The sequence below is a fragment of the Sceloporus occidentalis genome, unplaced genomic scaffold, assembly GCF_023333645.1.
Source record: "Sceloporus occidentalis isolate IW3139 unplaced genomic scaffold, rSceOcc1.0.p SCAF_42, whole genome shotgun sequence".
In the NCBI taxonomy this organism is placed as follows: Eukaryota; Metazoa; Chordata; class Lepidosauria; order Squamata; family Phrynosomatidae; genus Sceloporus; species Sceloporus occidentalis.
In genome coordinates, this window is record NW_028317022.1 from 6,574,641 (window position 1) to 6,587,438 (window position 12,798).

A 12,798-nucleotide genomic window follows, 5' to 3' on the forward strand; every position below is an offset into this window, starting at 1 on the left:
TTGCAACACCTGGTGTTCTATTATGGGGAAACTTTGGCTTTTTTTTTAGCTTATAAATGTCTTATGTGCAATGAAATAACATGATGACAGCAAGCTCATGGATTCGCGTTGCCAAAATCCATTAGTTCAATAACACGCACTACGTCTTAACTAATGGAAAGTGTCTACAACTTTCCTTGATTCCACCTGTGTCTTCCCGACATTATCAGTTTTCCATAAAAGACAATGTAAAAACAGACAAACGCTTTAAAGTTAAAACTTAAATTACACTCCGCTGTCATTCTATTTTTTGCTGCCTCTCACTTGGTTTAACCTTTTGAAATGCACGGCACGATCTATTGGGCTAACAGTAGCATCAAATTTTACACTGAATTACTGAGTGGCAGTTCATTCTTCGTGTAGCTTTCTGATTTAACGTTATATCTGCAGGCTAAAATAAATCAGGAAACAGGCTAGATCTGTCCGTAAGGCTGAAAAATTCTGAATATTTATAATAATAACTTGTTGAAAGAGAAGGAATACATATAACACCAAGTTCTTTCTCATTTACTGATAATGAACATCCAGAAATGTTTTCATTCCTTTTTTTTATTCCTCTATCATACAGAGTGTGTAAAATATTCATATTCTACTCATATGATGACTTGCAATTGTAAAAATTGCTATTCGTAATCGCTAGAGCACATTTGAAATAATTGATATTAGTTGAATGCTAATTAAATTACTTCTTCAAAATGGCTTGTCACTTAGCAGTGCCCTGAATATATGTGCTGAGATTTTAAGCTGCTTTGGAAAATCCTATGTTAGATGTTTTTTAAAAAAAAACCTCCTAATGAGTATTCCAAGCATAGCATATGAGGTCAGGTTGATGATGTCAAAAGGAGGCATGCCAGACATAATTCTGTGAATACCATTGATGTATTGAACATCAAATATGTGTTTTCCTGGGTATATTAAGGTATTTTGATAAAATGTGTTTTCAATGTGGGTTTGTAATGAAGTGAAACATTTGTTTCTGATGTTTTTTTTTTAAATATCACGTTTTATTTTTTTTATTTAAAAAAAAAATAAAATAAAAATAATGATCTTTAGCGAATTGGCAGTCAATTTTCATATATTTTAGTAGACTAACTCATTAATTAAAGACCAAGTAGGTATTTGCCTATGTAGAGCTATCTAAACCTTGTTGGAAAGCTGACAGACATGACTGTAGGTCTCATCTCTCTGTTGCCGGGTCTGCCTGTGCCACCGCTGCCCTTGAAGCAACCTGCCTGTGCCACCACTGCCCCTGAAGAAGCCTGCCTGTGCCACCTCTGCCCCTGAAGAAGCCAGCCTGTGCCACCTCTGCCCCTGAAGCAGCCTGTCTGTGCCACCTCTGCCCCCTGAAGCAGCCGGCCTGTGCCACTTCTCCCCCAAAGCAACCTGTCTATGCCAACTCTGCCCCTGAAACAGTCTGCCTGTGCCACCTCTGCCCTGTATGAGGAGAGTCTATTCCTCATACAGCAGTGAGCTGCAGGCCTGTGTTAGGCGGCTGTCAGGCCACTGGGCACCCCCTGATAAGTAGCACCCGGGGCATACCGCCCCCATTTAGGTACGCTACAGAGTTTATGTCAGAGTGACCTAACTCAAAGCCATTCAACTAACTTGAATCTCCTATACAGTTGGAACAAGTTGCCTTTAAGGGCAATCAAGTTTATTGTAGTGCACACTTATAATAATTCATGAGAGGTGACAGGATTATGAAACAAAAGCTAATTGTGCGCACAAAGCTTAAGAAACAAATAAATAAAACGATTCTTTGTATCTGAATACACTAATTATTTAAATTAGAAGGAAAAGAATTTGTTGTATAGCACCTTCAATAAACAATACTTTTATATTATTTTTTGTCTCCTGACCTGGAAAGATATTCAGAAATTCATGCATGTACATCTGCAGATCTGGATTGTGGTAAATCATCTGAGTTTGACCCAAATGTCAGGAAATGTATGAAAAATACTATGTGCTTTGTAGCGAGAAGGGAATTAGATATCCAAAAAAACTTTAAAGCGTCTAGAGGTCTGAAAAAGATTGTATTGATTCTTTTATAACAGTCGTACTTGACATTAGTTCACAGGTCAGTGAACTGATGAAGCATTTTCATGTAATGAGTTACAGCTTGTTGAGAGAGAGAGAGACGTCTTACATTGCAACACCTTTTATTTTATAAGTGTATATTGTAAATCTTTTATGGTAGAAAGAAAATTGAATGGCTTAGAGCAAAAAGAGAATAAAATTAGGGTTGTCCAGCTTCTGCTGTACAAATACTCTGAAGGGCCCTTTGCACCCTTATACCATCCATGTTTTGTGTAAAGGGTGAACATATGTTTTTGTTAAATTTTATTTATAGTGGTCCAGCAGATTCTATAGTGCAATAGCGGAGAATACAAAAATACCAATGTAAATTGGCAATAAATAATATTAGAATAATTGTAACAATTATATAACAGAAGAAGAGTCCATTGCTCTTGCAAGGTTATACTATATTATCAGGTTGAGGGGGAATGAAACAGAAGGTAGGGCACAGCTTGAGTGAGAATGATTTAATTGTAGCAAAGATCATGTGGAGATGTTTGGAGATCTAAAAGGTGGAAGGTTGAAATGGTTTCTTTTTCAGAATCCGTATTGTGGATATTGAAAGGATATGTTTTATGCTTTCTTGAACAAGTTAGAATAAGTATAGGAGAGTCTGAAAGGTAATGCAAAAAAAGATATGAAATTATAAACTTCAAGTCATGGACAGAGCAAAGTATGGGACAAAATTTGTAGATAAGAGATATGGGAGTATAGTATTTTGAAGGGTGCAGTACAGTGGCACAACAAAGTCCTAGGACCCCCTCTGTAAGCTGTGTTGGGAGGCCAATCCTGTTTTTGACCTTAAAATTAAATTAATAAACAAGAACTGGGCTGATAACGGTCCTGTTCAGGAGAAGTAGAATCATGCTGATATGGATATTTTCCCAATGATCACTCCAGAAGAGCCCGATTGACAGCTGCACTGAATTAAAAACATTCTACTGAACATAATGTTAAGCTTGAAATCTATATACTCTTTTTGGTAAAACCTTTTAGAAATAAACTTTCAATAGCCTAGCATGTATCCCATCTGGACCTTTTATTTGAGTAAATCACTAAACTTCCTCCACTAGAAATGTTTCCTCTGACTTTGCATTTATCGTTGTACCTCCCAATAGGGGAGCCTCTTATCACAGTTGGCTACAAAGAAACGAGCAGAATTAATTATGTAGACAATCTGCTATGTCCTCATAGTCATCTTCAAATCTACTTTCCCTGTCTTTTTTCCCGGTGTTTTTTTTGGCATACTAATTTACATACTTTACATACAGGGACAGGATGTCATTTTCTATTTTGTGACAAGATCCTTGAATTTAATAGAAAAAATAATTTGGGATTGCAGTTTACACCCAAAAGTGACTGAAACCCCAAAACCCAGAACAGCTGAGGGGGGTACTGGACCCCGGCCAACATGTATGGTTTCCAGGCACGTAAGTTATTTTCCATCTGAACTATATATATATTATATAGTTACTTTTTTTTCTGTTTTACTTCCCTTATCAGCAACCCTTTTCTCCCTTTGCCTTTAAAGTGCATGCTTCTCGTTATTGAAAGAAATAAACTCCACAGTAACAATAAGTTTTTTATAGATTTCTTCATGGACATATCTATCCAAAAATCTGACATCTTATCATTCTTCCAGCTCTATTTTTGTGCCGATCTAGAAAATTTGTGAGACGTGGAACATGAATCTAAAATATGCTATATGACCAAGAGCAATCAGCAAAACAAGCACTTAATCATTGATTGCACATCCTGGTGATATTTCACCGGCATGAGTATTGCATGTCTTAGATCATCAGACTCCAAAATCCACAAAAAATCTCGTCCCTTCAAAATAAGTAAATAAAAGACACATTGACAGGCACAAACATTACAGCATCTGTATAATATATGCATGAGGACTAAAACATACAGTCAGTGAAATATTCACATGTATACATACAAACACTAACTCACGCAAATTCATATACATTGATAAACACACACACTAACCATCATAGTGCCAGCAGATTTTAAAGCACTATTACAATTTAAAATTGACAATATTGAAGACTATGAGTCACATTAATTAATGTTAAGACATACTAGAGCAGAAGGAGAAAAGGACCACGTTTCTCCTAGCTTACAATCTATTAGGAGGTTGTGAGGGAACTGGACAGAAGGAAAGATGCTACTTGGGTAGGGATGATCTGATTTTAGAGAAGGTGATGTGGAGAATTCCGGGGCTGGGAGATCTTAAAGACGGGGAAAGAGTTTCTTTTTAGAGAACAGTTTGTTTGCGTCTTTGAAGAAGAGATTCAAGTTAGAATAAGTAGGGGACAATCTGAATAAACAATGTAGGGTTTATTGGAACAGCACAGGCAAAATCCTGGATAACGAATGGGGAGAAGTTAACTTTGAGGATGGCACTTTGTGTGCCAAAACCGGTTGAACTGGAACTATGTGGACTTACTATCATATAATGCCCGCTGAATTTTGTTTTGAAAGGCTATAAATAAACATAAATTTTATACTACAAAAGAGGAGAACATGAAGTCTATGAGATATGCTTGTTTAAGGATGTATACAACTGCCATTTTAGCACTACCACACCCTGTGGAAATACATTTTGATTCTTAAGGTGACCTGTATGACTGGACAAGTCACATACTCTCATGGCTGGCAAACAAAATGAGCATACAGTGCTGCCAAAGCGTATTTCCTCCCTTCCTAATTTCCTCTATTTTGTATATTTGTTACGCATAAATATTACAGACCATTAAACTAATTTTGATATTAGACATAGATAAACCTAGTAAACACAAAAAGCTGTTTAAACAAATGATGATTTTATGTACAAAAGGAAAAAATATATCCAACCCTACTTGGCGCTGTGTGAAAAATGGTGAACCTTCCCAAAATTCATCCAAGAGACCACAAAAGAACTCAGACTAACATGTAAAGAACCGCCGGCCTCACTTGCCACAGTTAAGGTCAGTGTTCATGATTCCACAATAAGAAACAGCTGCAAAACTGGCACCCATGGGAGAGTTGCAAGGCAAAAACCTACACAAATGCTCCTCTCACATTTGCCAAAAACAACCAAAACTTCATGACCCCAAGACTTTTGGTATAATATTCTGTGGACTGATAAGTTAAAAATTTGGAAGACATGGGCCCCGTTACATCTGGCTTAAAGCTAACACAAAAAGAACATTATACCAACAGTCAAACACGGTAGTGGTTATTGTGATTTTTTGGGGGGCTGCTTTGCTGGTTCAGGACCTGGGTAACTTGCCATAATTGATGGAACCATGAATCATGCCCTCTACCAGAAAATCAGGCCATCAGTCAATGTCCTAAAGCTAAAGTACAGTTGGGTTATGCAGCAAGTCAATGTTCCGGCGCACAAAAGCACCTCTGAATGGCTCAAAAGAAACAAAATGAAGGTTTGGAGCAGCCTAGTCAAAGTCCTGACTTGAATCTGCTTGGCTTAGAAAGGCTGTAACCTTCCAATATGGCTGAAATGAAGCAATTCTGCCACAATTCCTCCACAGCAATGTGAAAGACTCATTGCCAGCTATTGCAAATGTTTGATTGCCGTTGTGCCACCAAGGGCTAGGTTAAGGTGGCTATTAGATTTTCACATGGGTGATACAGGTGTTGCTTAACTCTTTACCTTCAATAAATGAAATGATCATTTAAAGGCTGCATTTTGTGTTGTCATTGTCTTATATTAAGATTAATTGGACGATTGGAAACATTTAAATGAGGCAAATAAGCAAAAATAGAAGAAATTGGGAAGGGGGCAAATAATTTTTAACAGCACTGTATATGTGTAACCAAACAGTTAAAAATAGTAAGATAAAAGTTAAAATAAAATATAATATTGCTTGACATTAGGAATGGGCAGTTTATGAATGCCGGCTGTCAAATGGTGCTCTCTCTCCAGTTTTTCATAATGATTGCTTTATATGGAATCAACCACCTATGAAGACGCAAATTAAAAGAACAGAAGTAAATGGCATTGTGAGTGCAATTTAAATTATACATTTTAGAACCATACAATAATGCAATGTACTAATCAAACCAGAACAGCTAGAATTTCAACAGTTTCTGTCACAATTGAGTGACATCAGCCTTCAGTAATAATAACTTCTGGTGAGGGCATTATTGGTTTTGATTTTTAGCTGTCATGTTAACACGGTGCTACTTGAAATGGTCATTTAATAGATATTGAATCCTGAATGCATTTAAATGTTTTATTAACCTCTTTTATAGGGGGTTAGAGAACAGAACAATATGACCATCTTTTCAAAATGTCCATATTATATAACATCATTCTCTGAGTTTATATGTCATTTTTGTAATTATCATGTGGAATTTCCTTCCAGAGTTTAATAAGGTTATGTTTAATAGTACATAAGGGGTACAAACATTTAAAAAATATTAAGCACATTTATAAGCTTATTGACCATTTTTTAGGCTCAACATGTTGCTTAAAAAAAGAGAGGTTCTTATTGCATAATAATTTTGGGCCTGCAACCTTAATTTAGGAACTCTTGGGAACCATTAATTGGTTGATGTCGGCGACCAATAAAGTTGTTCTTATGGCCCTTAAAATCCTGATGGCGAACCTATAGATTTCCGCTAGGTTCGCCGTCAGGAGTTAAAGACCTTTAACTATTGGAGCAGGGAGACAGGCCAATTCCCCCGTCAGGAGTTAAAGGGTCATTCAGGGGACCAATAGAGTCGCTCGCACGGCCCTTTAACTCCTGACGGGGAACTTGGCCTGGGGAGACCATGGTCCGTACGAGTGACTCTATTGGTCGTTTGTACCGACCTTTAACTTTTGGAGCGGGGAGACCAGTGGTCTCTCCCTTGGGCCAAGTTGTGGCACCAGGATTTTAAAAGTCTGTACGAGCAACTTTATTGGTCGCCAGCAGGGGGCTCGTCTGCCAGCACTTGCTCTTCATTGGTTAATGGCAGAGGAGGCCCCCTAAGAAAAAAACGAACACAAAGAACTTACAAAGATTTTGTTCCCTACGAAGACGAACAGGAAGAGTTGGCCCGCACCCAAGTCTAATTATCAGTATACCTATGCTCTGTTGACCGCCATCTAGCATAAAATAATTATCACTACACATTTTATACAATACATAGAGAGTGGCCCTCTCCCCATTTAAAGTAATACACACTTTAATTGAGAGTGACCCTCTCCTTTCTTCCTCAGGGGCTGTGGCGATTGTTACAAATGCCAGGTTAAAAAGTTAAAGTGTTTCAAGTACTACTCTCTACTGACGACTAAAAGTATGTAGACGCCTAGCCGTCACGCTTATTTGAGCTTGTTGGACATTGAGGAAATCAGAGCAACTCGAGTTCACCTTTACCAAACTCATCAAATCATATCTTTATGGAGCCTGCTTTGTGCACAGGGGCAAAGTTATGCTGGAACAATAGAGGGTGTTCCCCAAACTGATGCCACAAAGTCGAAAGTATACAATTCTCTAAAATGTCTCTGTATGCTTTACATCACTCCAGCCGATGCTTGGCATTGTGCATAGTGATCTTCAGCTTGTGATCACCTGCTTGGCCATGGAAACCCATTTTGTTAAGATCTCGGTTTACACTATTAATGCTGATGTTGCTTCCAGAGGCAGTTTTGAATTCTGTTACAAAACCCTTTTTGCACATTATTGAGCATAGGAAGAAAAAATACAGCTAATAGGTTCAGAAAAAATTAGACATTATCCATAATTACACATCTTAATTGTTTAAAATAAAAATGTCCATGAATAATAAGATAAAGTTCAAGTGATTTTGTTAAACAGAGCAAGCATGATGTAAATAATTATTTTAGCTTCATCTTTCAAAAAATATATTCAGTCACAAAATGTCATTCATACCAAATGTATCACTGGGCTTCAACAGGAATTTATTGATTCAAACACAATGCAACTGCATCAAAATGAATTCTATGCTAACATAATTTTATCTTCAATTTTAGGTAAACATTACATTTACAGTTATAAGAAACTAAGCAGATAAATTACCATAAGCACGATTTCTTACATTAATCAGATGCCCTATCCATCTGTCTTGGAATGTTTAATATACTGTGTATGGAGTTTCGGTAGAGCAATGTTAGCAGAGTCATTCTAACATATGGATGAAATGTGACAACTGCCATCGAGAGGGTTATTCTATGAATAGAGAACAATTTACTTTTTCAAAGGGCGTTTGTTATAAATAGATCCCAAGGAGTCGCAGAAGACCTAGCAGACCTGAGGTAGAAAAGAGAAAGGTACATTAATATTTTATTGTCCTCTCTCTCTCTCAGGTATTTTTCTGTGTGACTAGTATATATAGATATGTATATATTTTATCTGTCATTTCACGAAAAAAAATTTGAGGAAGCATTTACAATTGCATCCAGCTCAATGGCCAAAACCACACTGTCAAACAGAATATCACATTTCAAGCATATGGGCCAGTCTGGTTCAAAGCCATAAGGTCTCCTACATCACATTATGACTATATAGCTACATCAGGGCCAAGGTACGGAGCACATAAATAATCCAATCAGGTCCAAAAAATATGTGCAAGATAAAATTACTAAAATGTATTTAAAAAATAAAATGATATAGCTAAAGCAAAACGGTAAAGGAACTTGGCAAAAAGCCAAGATGTGCTTGAAATTTGTAACAATGTTACAAATTTACAAACATATTCTTAACCTCGGCTCCATTTGTATAACAGATTACAAAGATTAAAGTTTTAAAATGAAAATGTACTGTCACCAAATGTTGTCATATACTGGCCATCTACTTCAACAGGTCATGAGATGGAAATTGTGATTGAGGGCTGAGCTACAAAACCACAACTTCTATTATTTTAACAGCTAAGTAGGCTGGTCTTGGGAGATCCTCTGCTTTTGCCATCTGGCCCAAGATCACTACTGGCCACAAAAGCTGGACAGTTATTGTTACACTTAAAACAGGACACTTGAGAGGTAAATTCATTGGTTAAGACTACCTATAGCTTGTGCATACATTATTCAGTTTTAAAATTAACCTCGAAGAAGCTGATATGGGCAGTAACCTGCGGCAGGGCCAGCATTCTAAATGTCCTCTCTTGAAGGTCTCTTTCTTCTCACCACCTCGCTCGCAGACTGAACCAATCAGCAACTTAACAATAGGAAAAGTGATAACAAAACCTGGAGAAATAATTGTGCACATCCTGAGAAAATGAAACGAAAAATAAATTCTGATGGTATATTAGCCTTAGGTTGACTTTAAATATGGATATATTGTTTATTTATTCACAATGAAAACCAGAAGCCTGCACAACACTAAGTGACAGCCATACTGAGGTTACTTAATACTTTTAGACTACTCCTGTAAACGCCAATGTCTTTGACTGAACTCTAGTCCTTACTCAATAAGTTTTAATCATATGCTTTTAAAATAACAAAGGAAATTGAAGGAAACGGATGAGATTAAAGTCAAATAAGTGCAATAAAACTCACCATAAACTTACAAGAGACGCAGATAAAAAAAATACATCTGGTATTTGCTTAAGTACTTTGTGAAATTATAACTACTAAGCACTTTGCAAAAGTAATTTTGTTAGAAAAAAACCCACAACTACTAAATTTGATTAGCAAAAGCAGCATTTCAAATATCAACACTTTTCAAAATGTCTACCCTTAACTTTATAAGGCAGAACAAATAAAATGTATTAATGGATCTGTTAATTAAACAGATATGCTACTGACTTGTTTGATTTTTAGTGGCATAGACATTGCCACGTTCCAGCTTCACATTAACTGATGCTGCAGTTCTAGCAGCGCGGGTTCAGAATCCTAATCCCTTGTAGCGCCTCTGATCTTTCTCTGTCAGTGATGATTCTGGATGAAAAAATGGTCTGTGTCTGTTGTACGTTGGCTGTTCTCCCTGTAGATGAAGAGATGAAAAGTATGACTTGTAGAAACCAATTTTCAATCTATCTAGGATCTTTGATGAATTATCCCTAAAGCTGCTTTATGACAAATGTCCCTTCACAAATACATATAAGAACAATTTATCTAGATCAGAAATAAAAAAAGGTAATGGGTGGACCAGGTTAAGGAGCTGAATTAAAATTTACCTTGAAAAGAGACTTTTTTCTTTTAACTCTGTTTTTAAGCAGCACATGTAACATTCTATATCTAGAACTTAGGCATTTTCGATGGTCTTTTTAAAAAAAAAAAAAAATCCTTCTAAACAAAAAACTTTGCATCTTTTTCTAAAACCAACAATAGATTGGAAGGAGTGCCTGATTTCACGTCCAACCTTTCTGTATGAGCAGCGGATGCTTAGATGCATCTCTAATTTTCCACAAACACCTGCTGTGAAAGGATTAGCCGGACAGGAACACAGATAATGCCAGATACCTGGGAGTCCAGGGCAGGATAATTTGTGCAGGGATCCATGCATGAAGGACTAGATTATTTATATTTTTTTAGAACTGTACTGGGATCTCAAGATTAATGCTTACAGAAAAAAGAAGGCTTGTAAACTGCGGCACACGCAAGTAAATAAACAAAATAATTCACACAAGAAACCTTGGAAGTTAATTTAGACTTTTGTTTATTTAGCGACCATGAAATCCTTCTGTTTTTTGCCAAGTGTGTTAGTAAATTACTTTTACTACATATAGGGAAGGTTGTATTTACGAGATGCACTTAAAAGCTCATAACATTGGAAGTTGGAACTTTACAAAAGTAAATTGACTTGACTGACTTTCCAATTTGTCTAAAATACTTAAAGCGTGTATAAACTCTGTGCGGTAGTGTTTAGTTTATCCAGAGATTAAAATATATAACCTTGATCTAAACAAACCTGGTGTGTCAGTTTCCTTTTTTTGAAAACGGGATTGTACAACAATCGGAATTGAAAGCGCAAGCTGCCTAAGCGGCGCGCTAATTGTCCATTGCTGGACATTAGTTATATAATAAGGGTCACTAAAAGGTCAGGATAGTTAAGGCATAAAGTTTTGGTGGGCTAGGCTAGCTAAATCTAATTCTAGGTTACTGGGCAGGCAGTTTATTTAGCGCAGCTGATTGGTTTATCAGCTGTGCTGCAGCACAAGGTTTGATTGGGCTTTCTGTGTGGCGGGAAAAATAAGCACAGCTGATTGGTGCAGTCAGCTGTGCTTACAGCGTGAGGCAACTGTAAAATAAATAAATAGCTGCTCGCAGGGTGATTAAATTCACCTCAAGAAAAATCTTCAAGGAGCTGTTGCTGAGTAAGCGTCCCACCCCCCCTCCCTTTTGTTTTAAATGTAAGGTATGTAATATGTTATATTGTCGTAGTTTTATAAGGGGTAAAGGTCGCCTCTGTGTTGAGGTGGACAGAGGCTTGGTGTTACACAATCTGGCTGAGAAAAGGGGCGGATTGTATTTGGTGTATTATTTATAAGAAGTTATTTGGTTATTACGTTAAATGGTTTGTGTTGTTAATGCCTCTTATACCCTTTTAAATAAAGCTACGGCCAATTTTATCCAATTTACAATTCTGTGTCTGTGGTTATTTTATTGATTTGTTAGAGGTTAATATGTACATGCAATGGACATAGAATTGAGAGACAAATAAAAGAGCAATAACGTCTTCAGGGCAAAAGTGGCAGCTGACCCAGGTGCTGAAATTTGAGGGTCGTGTCCATGTACCTTCTTTTGCCTCCAGCGATAAGTGACATCAGCAAGGCTCAGGACCTCCAACCTGCTCTGATGTCAGGGCCACTTTTAATGTCGCTTGCCTCAGGCACCAAGATCCCTAGCTGGAGTTCTGACAAATACTATACTTAACATTCATAGTCACAAATATCTTTAAAAAGACTCTCACTTATGCAATATTTGACCTTATAAAAGTACTTACCTTGCAGAACTCGACACTTTTATTTAGTAGTATGCTTTTTTATAGCATGAACGCTTTAACTAATTTAGGAACAAGCTTGTTCTATGTTTTTTTAGACATTTAAGCACCTTTCAACCATGAAGTTTCTTATATATTGTCTTTTTGGGGGGAGAATCAGGGGTCATTTTAATTTGAAAACATATATATATATATATATATATATATATAATTAGGTTACAAGATGTCATAGTGACATGAGAGGGGCCTTTATTTGTTTATTTTTGTTTTTACTTGAGAGATGTGTTTTTTCTCTCATGTCTGTGTGCGGACACCATAGCAGAGATCCCTTAATTGCTCAGATTCCTTCTGTCCTCAACAGGCGTTCACCTCATCCAATGACAGTGTTGGTAATATAGTTATTTATTATTGGAGATATCTGAAATAGCCCAAATAACTATAGCAATTACACCGATCAGCCATAACATTATCACCACCTTCCCAATATTGTGTAGGTCCCACTTTTGCACTCCTCTGAAGGTGTGCTGTGGTATCTAGCAGCAGATCCTTTAAGTCCTGTAAATTGGGGCCTCCATCCTGGTGCCATGTGTTCTCTAGGTAAGGGACACACATGCACCAGACCATCCACGTGATGTAAAAGCAAACTACAATTCACCAGACCAGGCCACCTTCTTCCTTTGCTCCGTGTTCCAGTTATAGGCGCTTTCGTCAGTGGACAGACAGACTTTAGTGGGTGGAGAGTGGGAAGAACGTGTGCAGGTAGTAAGCTGATCAAGTCTGAGCCTTC